The sequence below is a fragment of the Barbus barbus genome, assembly GCF_936440315.1.
Source record: "Barbus barbus genome assembly, chromosome: 44".
Lineage (NCBI taxonomy): Eukaryota > Metazoa > Chordata > Actinopteri > Cypriniformes > Cyprinidae > Barbus > Barbus barbus.
The window spans coordinates 305,259-319,084 of NC_136722.1; the positions used below are offsets into that span (position 1 = coordinate 305,259).

General features: G+C 32.4%; 1 protein-coding gene across 2 annotated transcripts in view; it reads right to left on the reverse strand.

The window, feature by feature from the left end:
• The window catches only part of LOC306863474 (dnaJ homolog subfamily C member 13-like), a 68,339-nt gene extending 57,361 nt beyond the window's left edge, over positions 1-10,978 (reverse strand). For both annotated transcript variants that reach the window (XM_079406816.1, XM_079406815.1), the window contains exon 1: positions 10,796-10,978. The gene's annotated coding sequence lies outside the window, so the exon portion shown is untranslated. The remainder of the gene's footprint in view (positions 1-10,795) is intronic.
• Between the last annotated feature and the right edge of the window lie 2,848 nt (positions 10,979-13,826).

Genomic DNA, 13,826 nt, shown 5'->3' on the forward strand with positions numbered 1-13,826 from the left:
TGTTTAATACTGTTATACTGGCTAGCCAGGTTTGGAGACTTTACACTGCACACTGGTAAACACTGAGCTAAGGCTGGAATATGCATTTTAATAAAACTGATTGGAGAAGTATAATATATGATGAGAATGTGAGCTGTTTTAACAACTGCTTTTCCTTCTTTGAAAACATCCCCATGTCTATATGCTTGCAATATCTTCAAATTATAATAAAACCAAACACTTCATCAGCCCATAGAGTGAAATATATACAATCCCTGAACTAGAGGACTGAGTGCACTTCATAAAATGACTGAAGTGCTAAAAGTGTTAAAAAAATTAAACATTAACTGGGTTAGTAAAAGTAGTTAAAGTAGAAGCCTTTGTGTTTTTAAAATGAATCGATCAATCAACAATAAGGACAAATAAATAGGGCTTTCACAGGCAATCCTTTTGACATAAATAAAATAAAAATTCTGTAAGGCTTTGATTATAAATGCGATAAACAATCAAAAAGTAATCATCCATGGACAGTCTCACTAATTCATTGAGAAAGTAAATGATAAATCAATTAAAGGAAGCCCTGGAAGATGAGGATGCAGTCATCTCAGTCTATGAAACGACCAAAGCCAAACTCAGACTCAATCAACAGATTTAACCGTCTAATGTCCAACATGCTCCTCCTGAATGTGTAATCATGGACTCTATTACTTTACTTACTTTTACTTTTGTCATTTAGCAGACGCTTTTGTCCAAAGCGACTTACAAATAAGAAAAAGTAACTAAAACTAAAAAGTTACAACTCTATAAATACTATCTACCCACATATTTAAGAAAATAAAGAAATTAAATAAAATTAACACATGCATATAACAACAACATTTCAATAATAAACATATCAATGAAAAAATTAAATAAAAAGCTACTACTATCCCTTGCCGGTGTCCCTGCCCGGTGGAGTCGCACGGTAGAGTCGATGGTCTTTACACTCTTTACTTTTTTACTTTTGTCATTTAGCAGACGCTTTTGTCCAAAGCTATTAGTCTAGTAGAAGCACAGTATTGGGCTGCGATGTATTAATAGCAGAAGATCGGTGCTTCCAGGACGAGGTCATGTGATCAGCATCAACAGCTCTTAGTGAGGATCAATACAGCAGTTTATCACAACACCGTCCTGCAGCTCTCTGTGATCTCAGTTTGAGTCCTGCACGGTGGAGGCATTGATGAAACTCATCTTTGCCCTGTAAAGTGTTTTTGAAAGATTTTATGAATGCAAAGCTCCAGTCTAATGCTGCAATAAAGCTTCTGATGAACCTATAGCTGCTGTAAACAGACATCTCACACACACATCTCACACACGTCCACACACACACACACACACGTCTGCACACACACACCTCACACACGTCCACACACACACACCTCACACACGTCCGCACACACGTCTGCACACACACACCTCACACACGTCTGCACACACCTCACACACGTCCGCACACACACACCTCTCACACACACGTCTGCACACACACACCTCACACACATCTGCACACACACACCTCACACACGTCCGCACACACACACCTCTCACACACACGTCTGCACACACACACATCTCACATACGTCTGCACACACACATCTCACACACGTCTGCACACACACACACACACACGTCTCACACACACGTCTCACACACACAGACACACACACTCAAGACACTCACTCACACACACACTCACACACACTCTCTCTCACACAAACACACACACACACACACACACACACACACACACACACACACACACAAGACACTCACTCACTCACTCACACACACACACACACACTCACTCTCTCTCACACAAACACACACACACACACACACTCAAGACACTCAGACACTCACACACACACACACACACACACTCAAGACACTCACACACACTCAAGACACTCAGACAGACACTCTCACACACACACACACACACACACACTCACTCTCTCTCTCTCTCTCAGACAAACACACACACACACACACTCAAGACACTCAGACACTCACACACACACACACACACTCTTAACTCATCTCAGATCTATACTGAAATAAAGAACCATCTTTAATGCAACTAATGCAACCCAAAAATAAATAAAACCATAAGAAAAAAGTTTAAATAATAATAATAAATGTCTGAAAGTGTCATAAAATGTTTGAAGGAAATTCCATATTAATTTATTAAGGATTTTTTTTGTGTTAATCAAGGAAAAAGAATAGAACTCAATCTCAATCTAAAGCACAAAGTAAAATAAATAAATAAATAAAATACTAGATCATTTGATGTCTGTTATGTAGCAAAATTTAAAGAATAAAACAAAACAGCATAAATGAGTTGTGGAGCTTCTCAACTGGTTCGTCAGGAAACCGCATGTTTGAATGCGACGGTGCTTTAGTGTCCAGAGGATGACAGTCACATGACCGGGTCATGTGCCCAGTGCCTCACTTCCTCACACACACCAGATTACAACAAACTGATGACAAATCAGAACAAAAATAACAATAAAACAAAGCAAACTGGAGTAATACTGTGTGCCCTGAAAACTGTCCTGCGCTGAATCATGTTACTGTAAGTAATGACTCAGCATTAATCAGCTGTGTGGACTAACTCTCTCTCTTTATCAGTGCATGAGCTCCAGAACCACATTCATCTGCTGTCTCTCACACACACACATCTGCACACACACACATCTGCACACAAACGTCCGCACACACACACGTCTGCACACACACACATCTGCACACAAACGTCCGCACACACACACGTCCGCACACACACACGTCCGCACACACACACGTCCGCACACACACACGTCTGCACACAAACGTCCGCACACACACGTATTCACACACAAACGTCCGCACACACACACATCCGCACACACACACATCTACACACACATCTCAACACACACACCTCTGCACACACAAACTTCACACACACGTCTGCACACACACACCTCACACACTCGTCTGCACACACATCTCAGCACACACATCTCAGCACACACACCTCTGCACACACACCTCTGCACACACACACTTCACACACACGTCTGCACACACACACGTCTGCACACATATGTCTGCACACACACGTCTGCACACACACACGTCTGCACACACACACGTCTGCACACAAACGTCCGCACACACACGTCTGCACACACACGTCTGCACACACACGTCTGCACACACACACACACACATCTGCACACAAACGTCCGCACACACACACATCTGCACACACACACTTCACACACACGTCTGCACACACACACGTCTGCACACATATGTCTGCACACACACGTCTGCACACACACGTCTGCACACACACGTCTGCACACACACGTCTGCACACACACACATCTGCACACAAACGTCCGCACACACACGTCTTCACACACACGTCTGCACACACACACACACACACACATCTGCACACAAACGTCCGCACACACACACATCTGCACACACACACACATCTACACACACACCTCACACACTCGTCTGCACACACACGTCTGCACACACATCTCAACACACACACCTCTGCACACACACACTTCACACACACGTCTGCACACACACACACCTCACACACTCGTCTGCACACACATCTCAACACACACACCTCTGCACACACACACTTCACACACACGTCTGCACACACACACCTCACACACACGGCTGCACACACACATCTCACACACATCTGCACACAAACGTCCGCACACACACACATCTGCACACACACACACATCTACACACACACCTCACACACTCGTCTGCACACACACGTCTGCACACACATCTCAACACACACACCTCTGCACACACACACTTCACACACACGTCTGCACACACACACCTCACACACTCGTCTGCACACACATCTCAACACACACACCTCTGCACACACACACTTCACACACACGTCTGCACACACACACCTCACACACACGGCTGCACACACACATCTCACACACCTCACACACATCTGCACACACACGTCTGCACACACGTCTCACACACGTCCGCACATACATCTCGCACACACATCTGCACAGACGAGACAAACTCTAACAGCTTGTATATCAGATTTAACAACATTATAAACTTAATATACTTTTTAATTATATATCATCCATTTATGATTTTATCAAGTATTTAGAATGCAGTATTTATATAGACTGTATAGATCTAGAGATCAAACAAGAGCAAGGAAGTGCATCTCCTGTAAGATGATATTATTATACAGTACAAACATCGAGGATATTTCATAATTACTGTCAGATTTTGACCAGATATGAGATGATGAGTATAATAAACACTAATAAACACTGATATAATAAGCACTAATATAATAAACACTCATAAACACTAATAAACACTGATATAATAAGCACTAATATAATAAACACTCATAAACACTAATAAACACTGATATAATAAACACTGATATAATAAACACTCATAAACACTAATAAACACTGATATAATAAGCACTAATATAATAAACACTCATAAACACTGATAAACACTGATATAATAAACACTGATATAATAAATACTAATAAACACTGATATAATAAACACTGATATAATAAACACTCATAAACACTAATATAATAAACACTGATATAATAAATACTAATAAACACTGATATAATAAGCACTAATATAATAAACACTCATAAACACTGATAAACACTGATATAATAAACACTGATATAATAAACACTGATATAATAAATACTAATAAACACTGATATAATAAGCACTAATATAATAAACACTCATAAACACTGATAAACACTGATATAATAAACACTGATATAATAAACACTGATATAATAAATACTAATAAACACTGATATAATAAGCACTAATATAATAAACACTCATAAACACTGATAAACACTGATATAATAAACACTGATATAATAAACACTGATATAATAAACACTGATATAATAAATACTAATAAACACTGATATAATAAGCACTAATATAATAAACACTCATAAACACTGATAAACACTGATATAATAAACACTGATATAATAAATACTAATAAACACTGATATAATAAACACTGATATAATAAATACCAATAAACACTGATATAATAAACACTGATATAATAAACACTAATAAACACTAATATAATAAACACTGATATAATAAACACTAATAAACACTGATATAATAAACACTGATATAATAAACACTAATAAGCACTGATATAATAAACACTGATATAATAAACATTGATATAATAAACACTAATAAATACTGATATAATAAGCACTAATATAATAAACACTGATATAATAAACACTGATATAATAAACACTGATATAATAAATACTGATATAATAAACACTGATATAATAAACACTGATATAATAAATACTGATATAATAAATACTGATATAATAAACACTGATATAATAAACACTGATATAATAAACACTGATATAATAAACACTGATATAATAAATACTGATATAATAAACACTGATATAATAAACACTGATATAATAAACACTGATATAATAAACACTGATATAATAAATACTGATATAATAAACACTAATAAACACTAATATAATAAACACTCATAAACACTGATATAATAAACACTGATATAATAAACACTGATATAATAAATACTGATATAATAAACACTGATATAATAAGCACTAATATAATAAACACTGATATAATAAACATTGATATAATAAACACTGATAAATACTGATATAATAAACACTAATAAACACTAATAAACACTGATATAATAAACACTAATAAACACTAATAAACACTGATATAATAAGCACTGATATAATAAGCACTGATATAATAAACACTAATAAATACTGATATAATAAACACTGATATAATAAGCACTGATATAATAAACACTGATATAATAAACACTAATAAATACTGATATAATAAACACTGATATAATAAGCACTGATATAATAAACACTGATATAATAAACACTGATATAATAAGCACTAATATAATAAACACTAATAAATACTGATATAATAAACACTGATATAATAAGCACTGATATAATAAACACTGATATAATAAGCACTAATATAATAAACACTGATATAATAAACATTGATATAATAAACATTGATATAATAAACACTGATAAATACTGATATAATAAACACTAATAAACACTAATAAACACTGATATAATAAACACTAATAAACACTAATAAACACTGATATAATAAACACTAATAAACACTAATAAACACTGATATAATAAGCACTGATATAATAAACACTAATAAACACTAATAAACACTGATATAATAAGCACTGATATAATAAGCACTGATATAATAAACACTAATAAATACTGATATAATAAACACTGATATAATAAGCACTGATATAATAAACACTGATATAATAAACACTGATATAATAAACACTAATAAATACTGATATAATAAACACTGATATAATAAGCACTGATATAATAAACACTGATATAATAAACACTGATATAATAAGCACTAATATAATAAACACTAATAAATACTGATATAATAAACACTGATATAATAAGCACTGATATAATAAACACTGATATAATAAGCACTAATATAATAAACACTGATATAATAAACATTGATATAATAAACATTGATATAATAAACACTAATAAATACTGATATAATAAGCACTAATATAATAAACACTGATATAATAAACATTGATATAATAAACACTGATAAATACTGATATAATAAACACTAATAAACACTAATAAACACTGATATAATAAACACTAATAAACACTAATAAACACTGATATAATAAACACTAATAAATACTGATATAATAAACACTGATATAATAAGCACTGATATAATAAACACTGATATAATAAGCACTAATATAATAAACACTGATATAATAAACACTGATATAATAAACATTGATATAATAAACACTGATAAATACTGATATAATAAACACTAATAAACACTAATAAACACTGATATAATAAACACTAATAAACACTGATATAATAAACACTAATAAACACTAATAAACACTGATATAATAAGCACTGATATAATAAACACTAATAAACACTAATAAACACTGATATAATAAGCACTGATATAATAAGCACTGATATAATAAACACTAATAAATACTGATATAATAAACACTAATAAACACTAATAAACACTGATATAATAAACACTAATAAACACTAATAAACACTGATATAATAAACACTAATAAACACTAATAAACACTGATATAATAAACACTAATAAACACTAATATAATAAACACTCATAAACACTGATATAATAAACACTGATATAATAAACACTGATATAATAAATACTGATATAATAAGCACTAATATAATAAACACTGATATAATAAACACTGATATAATAAACATTGATATAATAAACACTGATAAATACTGATATAATAAACACTAATAAACACTAATAAACACTGATATAATAAACACTAATAAACACTAATAAACACTGATATAATAAACACTAATAAACACTAATAAACACTGATATAATAAGCACTGATATAATAAACACTAATAAACACTAATAAACACTGATATAATAAGCACTGATATAATAAGCACTGATATAATAAACACTAATAAATACTGATATAATAAACACTGATATAATAAGCACTGATATAATAAACACTGATATAATAAACACTGATATAATAAACACTAATAAATACTGATATAATAAACACTGATATAATAAGCACTGATATAATAAACACTGATATAATAAACACTGATATAATAAGCACTAATATAATAAACACTAATAAATACTGATATAATAAACACTGATATAATAAGCACTGATATAATAAACACTGATATAATAAGCACTAATATAATAAACACTGATATAATAAACATTGATATAATAAACATTGATATAATAAACACTAATAAATACTGATATAATAAGCACTAATATAATAAACACTGATATAATAAACATTGATATAATAAACACTGATAAATACTGATATAATAAACACTAATAAACACTAATAAACACTGATATAATAAACACTAATAAACACTAATAAACACTGATATAATAAACACTAATAAACACTAATAAACACTGATATAATAAACACTAATAAACACTAATATAATAAACACTCATAAACACTGATATAATAAACACTGATATAATAAACACTGATATAATAAATACTGATATAATAAACACTGATATAATAAGCACTAATATAATAAACACTGATATAATAAACATTGATATAATAAACACTGATAAATACTGATATAATAAACACTAATAAACACTAATAAACACTGATATAATAAACACTAATAAACACTAATAAACACTGATATAATAAGCACTGATATAATAAACACTAATAAATACTGATATAATAAACACTGATATAATAAGCACTGATATAATAAACACTGATATAATAAACACTAATAAATACTGATATAATAAACACTGATATAATAAGCACTGATATAATAAACACTGATATAATAAACACTGATATAATAAGCACTAATATAATAAACACTAATAAATACTGATATAATAAACACTGATATAATAAGCACTGATATAATAAACACTGATATAATAAGCACTAATATAATAAACACTGATATAATAAACATTGATATAATAAACATTGATATAATAAACACTGATAAATACTGATATAATAAACACTAATAAACACTAATAAACACTGATATAATAAACACTAATAAACACTAATAAACACTGATATAATAAACACTAATAAACACTAATAAACACTGATATAATAAGCACTGATATAATAAGCACTGATATAATAAACACTAATAAATACTGATATAATAAACACTGATATAATAAGCACTGATATAATAAACACTGATATAATAAACACTGATATAATAAACACTAATAAATACTGATATAATAAACACTGATATAATAAGCACTGATATAATAAACACTGATATAATAAACACTGATATAATAAGCACTAATATAATAAACACTAATAAATACTGATATAATAAACACTGATATAATAAGCACTGATATAATAAACACTGATATAATAAGCACTGATATAATAAACACTGATATAATAAACATTGATATAATAAACATTGATATAATAAACACTAATAAATACTGATATAATAAGCACTAATATAATAAACACTGATATAATAAACATTGATATAATAAACACTGATAAATACTGATATAATAAACACTAATAAACACTAATAAACACTGATATAATAAACACTAATAAACACTAATAAACACTGATATAATAAACACTAATAAATACTGATATAATAAACACTGATATAATAAGCACTGATATAATAAACACTGATATAATAAGCACTAATATAATAAACACTGATATAATAAACACTGATATAATAAACATTGATATAATAAACACTGATAAATACTGATATAATAAACACTAATAAACACTAATAAACACTGATATAATAAACACTGATATAATAAACACTAATAAACACTAATAAACACTGATATAATAAGCACTGATATAATAAACACTAATAAACACTGATATAATAAGCACTGATATAATAAGCACTGATATAATAAACACTAATAAATACTGATATAATAAACACTGATATAATAAGCACTGATATAATAAACACTGATATAATAAACACTGATATAATAAACACTAATAAATACTGATATAATAAACACTGATATAATAAGCACTGATATAATAAACACTGATATAATAAACACTGATATAATAAGCACTAATATAATAAACACTAATAAATACTGATATAATAAACACTGATATAATAAGCACTGATATAATAAACACTGATATAATAAGCACTAATATAATAAACACTGATATAATAAACATTGATATAATAAACATTGATATAATAAACACTAATAAATACTGATATAATAAGCACTAATATAATAAACACTGATATAATAAACATTGATATAATAAACACTGATAAATACTGATATAATAAACACTAATAAACACTAATAAACACTGATATAATAAACACTAATAAACACTAATAAACACTGATATAATAAACACTAATAAATACTGATATAATAAACACTGATATAATAAGCACTGATATAATAAACACTGATATAATAAGCACTAATATAATAAACACTGATATAATAAACATTGATATAATAAACATTGATATAATAAACACTAATAAATACTGATATAATAAGCACTAATATAATAAACACTGATATAATAAACATTGATATAATAAACACTGATAAATACTGATATAATAAACACTAATAAACACTAATAAACACTGATATAATAAACACTAATAAACACTGATATAATAAACACTAATAAACACTAATAAACACTGATATAATAAACACTAATAAACACTAATAAACACTGATATAATGCTCAGATTATAACTTTATATCGAGTCAAACACAGAATAACAGAATAATTCCCCTCACTTGTATTATTAAATGAACACGATAATGACAGACAGATCATCACTGCGATCATAGCTGGTCAAAACGCCACAGTTAAGTGTTTGACAGCGTTATGAGGTAATTATGAGGTATTTCGCGGTAAACTGCGGCTAGGTCTCTGTCAGGCGGCGCTGGCCTCACCTCTCCTCACACACGGAGCTGTCTGCGGGGTTTCACCGGGATCTGTGCTGTCAGAAGCGGCTCTCCGGTCTCCGTTACTCGCGGTGCTGCAGCTCAGTGATCCAGAACCGAACCGAAAGCGAGTCAGAGCACTCAGTCAGAGCACTCAGGACGCCGCCATCTTCCTTCTGCCTCCAGCGGGGCGCTGCGCATGCGCACGGCGCGAGTCTCACGCGGCGGTCAGGTGACCGCTCAGACCGGAAATGCAGCGAGCAGTCACGCTGTACAGCAATAATTAATATTTCTGCATTACTGTAAGGAGTAGGGTTATGTGTAGACGTTAATAAAACACAATCTGATAGGCAGAAAAATAAATGTCATTGTTAGTTTCCGGTCGGAGCTGAACCCAGCCGAGGGTTAAAGAGATAAACTACATTTATTTCTCACATTATGGATGGCATGGAAGTTTCCTTGCTTATGAGGATTTTAGTGAAACATACAATATTATTAGTACTGAAGAGTAGTATGTGTCTTTGTTGGAAGCTGTTCCTGCTGGTTCAGTTGATTAAAGGTGATCTAATCATCTATTAATTTGACAGATCACGGCTGTAATAATAAGGTTTTAAGAACATTATTATATATTTCTATCAGTTCCGTTTACAATTATTACCCTGTAATGAGTTTCAGACACAGATTTCATTTGGATTGTAATGAAAGCACTTTTTGTGAAGCAGACAGAGTTTTATTTTGTTTTATTATTTATGCAAAATCTCACAAACCTGATGGGAAGATCTCTATGCTTGGTCAAGCTTGAAGTATGTTTAAAACTGTGACATATTTGTCCTTTGGTCAGAATTGTGATGTTGGAGTTTTGGTTTTGGCAATGACTTCATAGATTATTGAATAACCCTCCCATCTTGTTCACATGCTTGCGCTGAGAGAAAGCCCTGAAGCGGCGTGGCCTTCTGAAGCTGTGTTTGATGATGAAGCCTCTTGTGTTATATTACTCTATTATTTATTCTTCTGCAGTTATTTGTTTTTTTCTTTCTTGGTTTTCCTGTTATGTTTATTTTGTTTATCTGTATTTTTTGTTATGCTGCTATTTGGACTTTTTTTAATTGTATTAATAATTTTCTGACTGTTGTTAATTGGTGTTTTTGTATGTTTAAGCAATAAAAGCCATCTATTTCTCTAATGTTGCTGCTCTTCTCTGTTTTTGGCAAAAGATGTCAGATTTAAATCAGCCCTAAAACTATCAACAGATTTAGCCTCTTTCACGCGTTTCAAAAAGATAAATGTATATTATTGTTTTGTTCCTGTGTTTGGTTTTGTTTTTGTTGTAAAAATGTAATATTTGTTAATGCAAGTGGAGTGAAAACACTATTTTCTTTCCATTATTAAATTTATTTAAAAAAAAAAACCTGTTAAATTTGAATTTATGAATTTATTATAATTAGAATTCAATTAGCCCTTTAATTAGTATTTTATGTAGTAACAATACTAATTAAAGTAAAGTAAAGTAAAGTCGTGACGTATTGTCAAGTATGGTGACCCATACTCGAAATTGGTGCTCTGCGTTTAACCCATCCAAGTGCACACACACAGCAGTGAGTAGTGAACAAATGCACACACACACCGTGAACACACACCCGGAGCAGTGGGCAGCATTTATGTATAATTAACCATTAGGCCACGACTTCCAATTTTATGAATGACTTCTGTATTTGTGATGTAAGGACACCTGAAGGACATCACTGGACCCTTACTGGACCCCCTGCAGTTTGCCTACAGAGCAAACAGGTCTGTGGATGATGCAGTCAACATGAGACTGCACTTCACCCTGCAGCATCTGGACAGACCAGGGACTTATGTCAGGATCCTGTTTGTAGACTTCAGCTCCGCTTTTAACACCATTATCCCGGAAACCCTTCAGAATAAACTAACCCAGCTCTCCATCCCCACCTCCGTCTGCCAGTGGATCAACAGCTTCCTGACAGACAGACAGCAGTTAGTAAAGCTTGGCAAATTCACATCCAGCACCCGCACCATCAGCACTGGAGCTCCTCAGGGCTGCGTACTCTCCCCACTGCTCTTCTCCCTCTACACCAACGACTGCACATCTAAAGACCCCTCTGTCAAGCTCCTGAAGTTTGTAGATGACACCACACTGATCGGCCTCATCCAGGACGGTGACGAGTCTGCTTACAGACAGGAGGTTAAGGAGCTGGCTGTCTGGTGCAGTCTTAACAACCTGGAGCTTAACACACTCAAAACTGTGGAGATGATAGTGGACTTCAGGAGAAACCCCCCTGCTCTCCCCCCTCTCACCATCATGAACAGCACTGTGACTGCAGTGGAGTCATTCAGATTCCTGGGCACCACCATCTCTCAGGACCTGAAGTGGGATACCCACATCGACTCCATCGTGAAAAACGCTCAGCAGAGGTTGTACTTTCTTCGTCAACTGAAAAAGTTCAACCTGCCACAGGCACACATGACACAGTTTTACTCTGCTGTTATTGAGTCGGTCCTGTGCTCTTCTATAACTGTTTGGGTCAGCCAACAAATCAGATATAAGAAGACTGCAGCGGACTGTTAGGTCAGCAGAAAGGATCGTTGGTGTCCACCTGACAAGCCTACAGGACTTGTACTTCTCCAGAGTGAAGAAACGGGCAGGTAACATCATCACAGACCCCTCTCACCCTGGACACGACCCGTTTGTGCTTCTCCCCTCAGGCAGACGCTACAGATCTCAGTGCACTAGAACATCTAGGCATAAAAACTGTTTTTCCCCCATGCCATCTCCAGCCTGAACAACTAACACAGGAATTATTACCGGTGTCCTGTAATTCATGCCTGTAACTCATTCCCCATCTCTAATTATTGCCTCTCTCTCAAGTACTATGTAAATATATATGCATATTTTTCTAAACAGCTGTATATATAGCGTAAATGAGGCACAAATCTGTACATAAATCTTCTGTTCCAGATTCATATACATCATTATTACAGTTTTTTCCAATTGCTAACACACTAAAATGACTTGCACAGC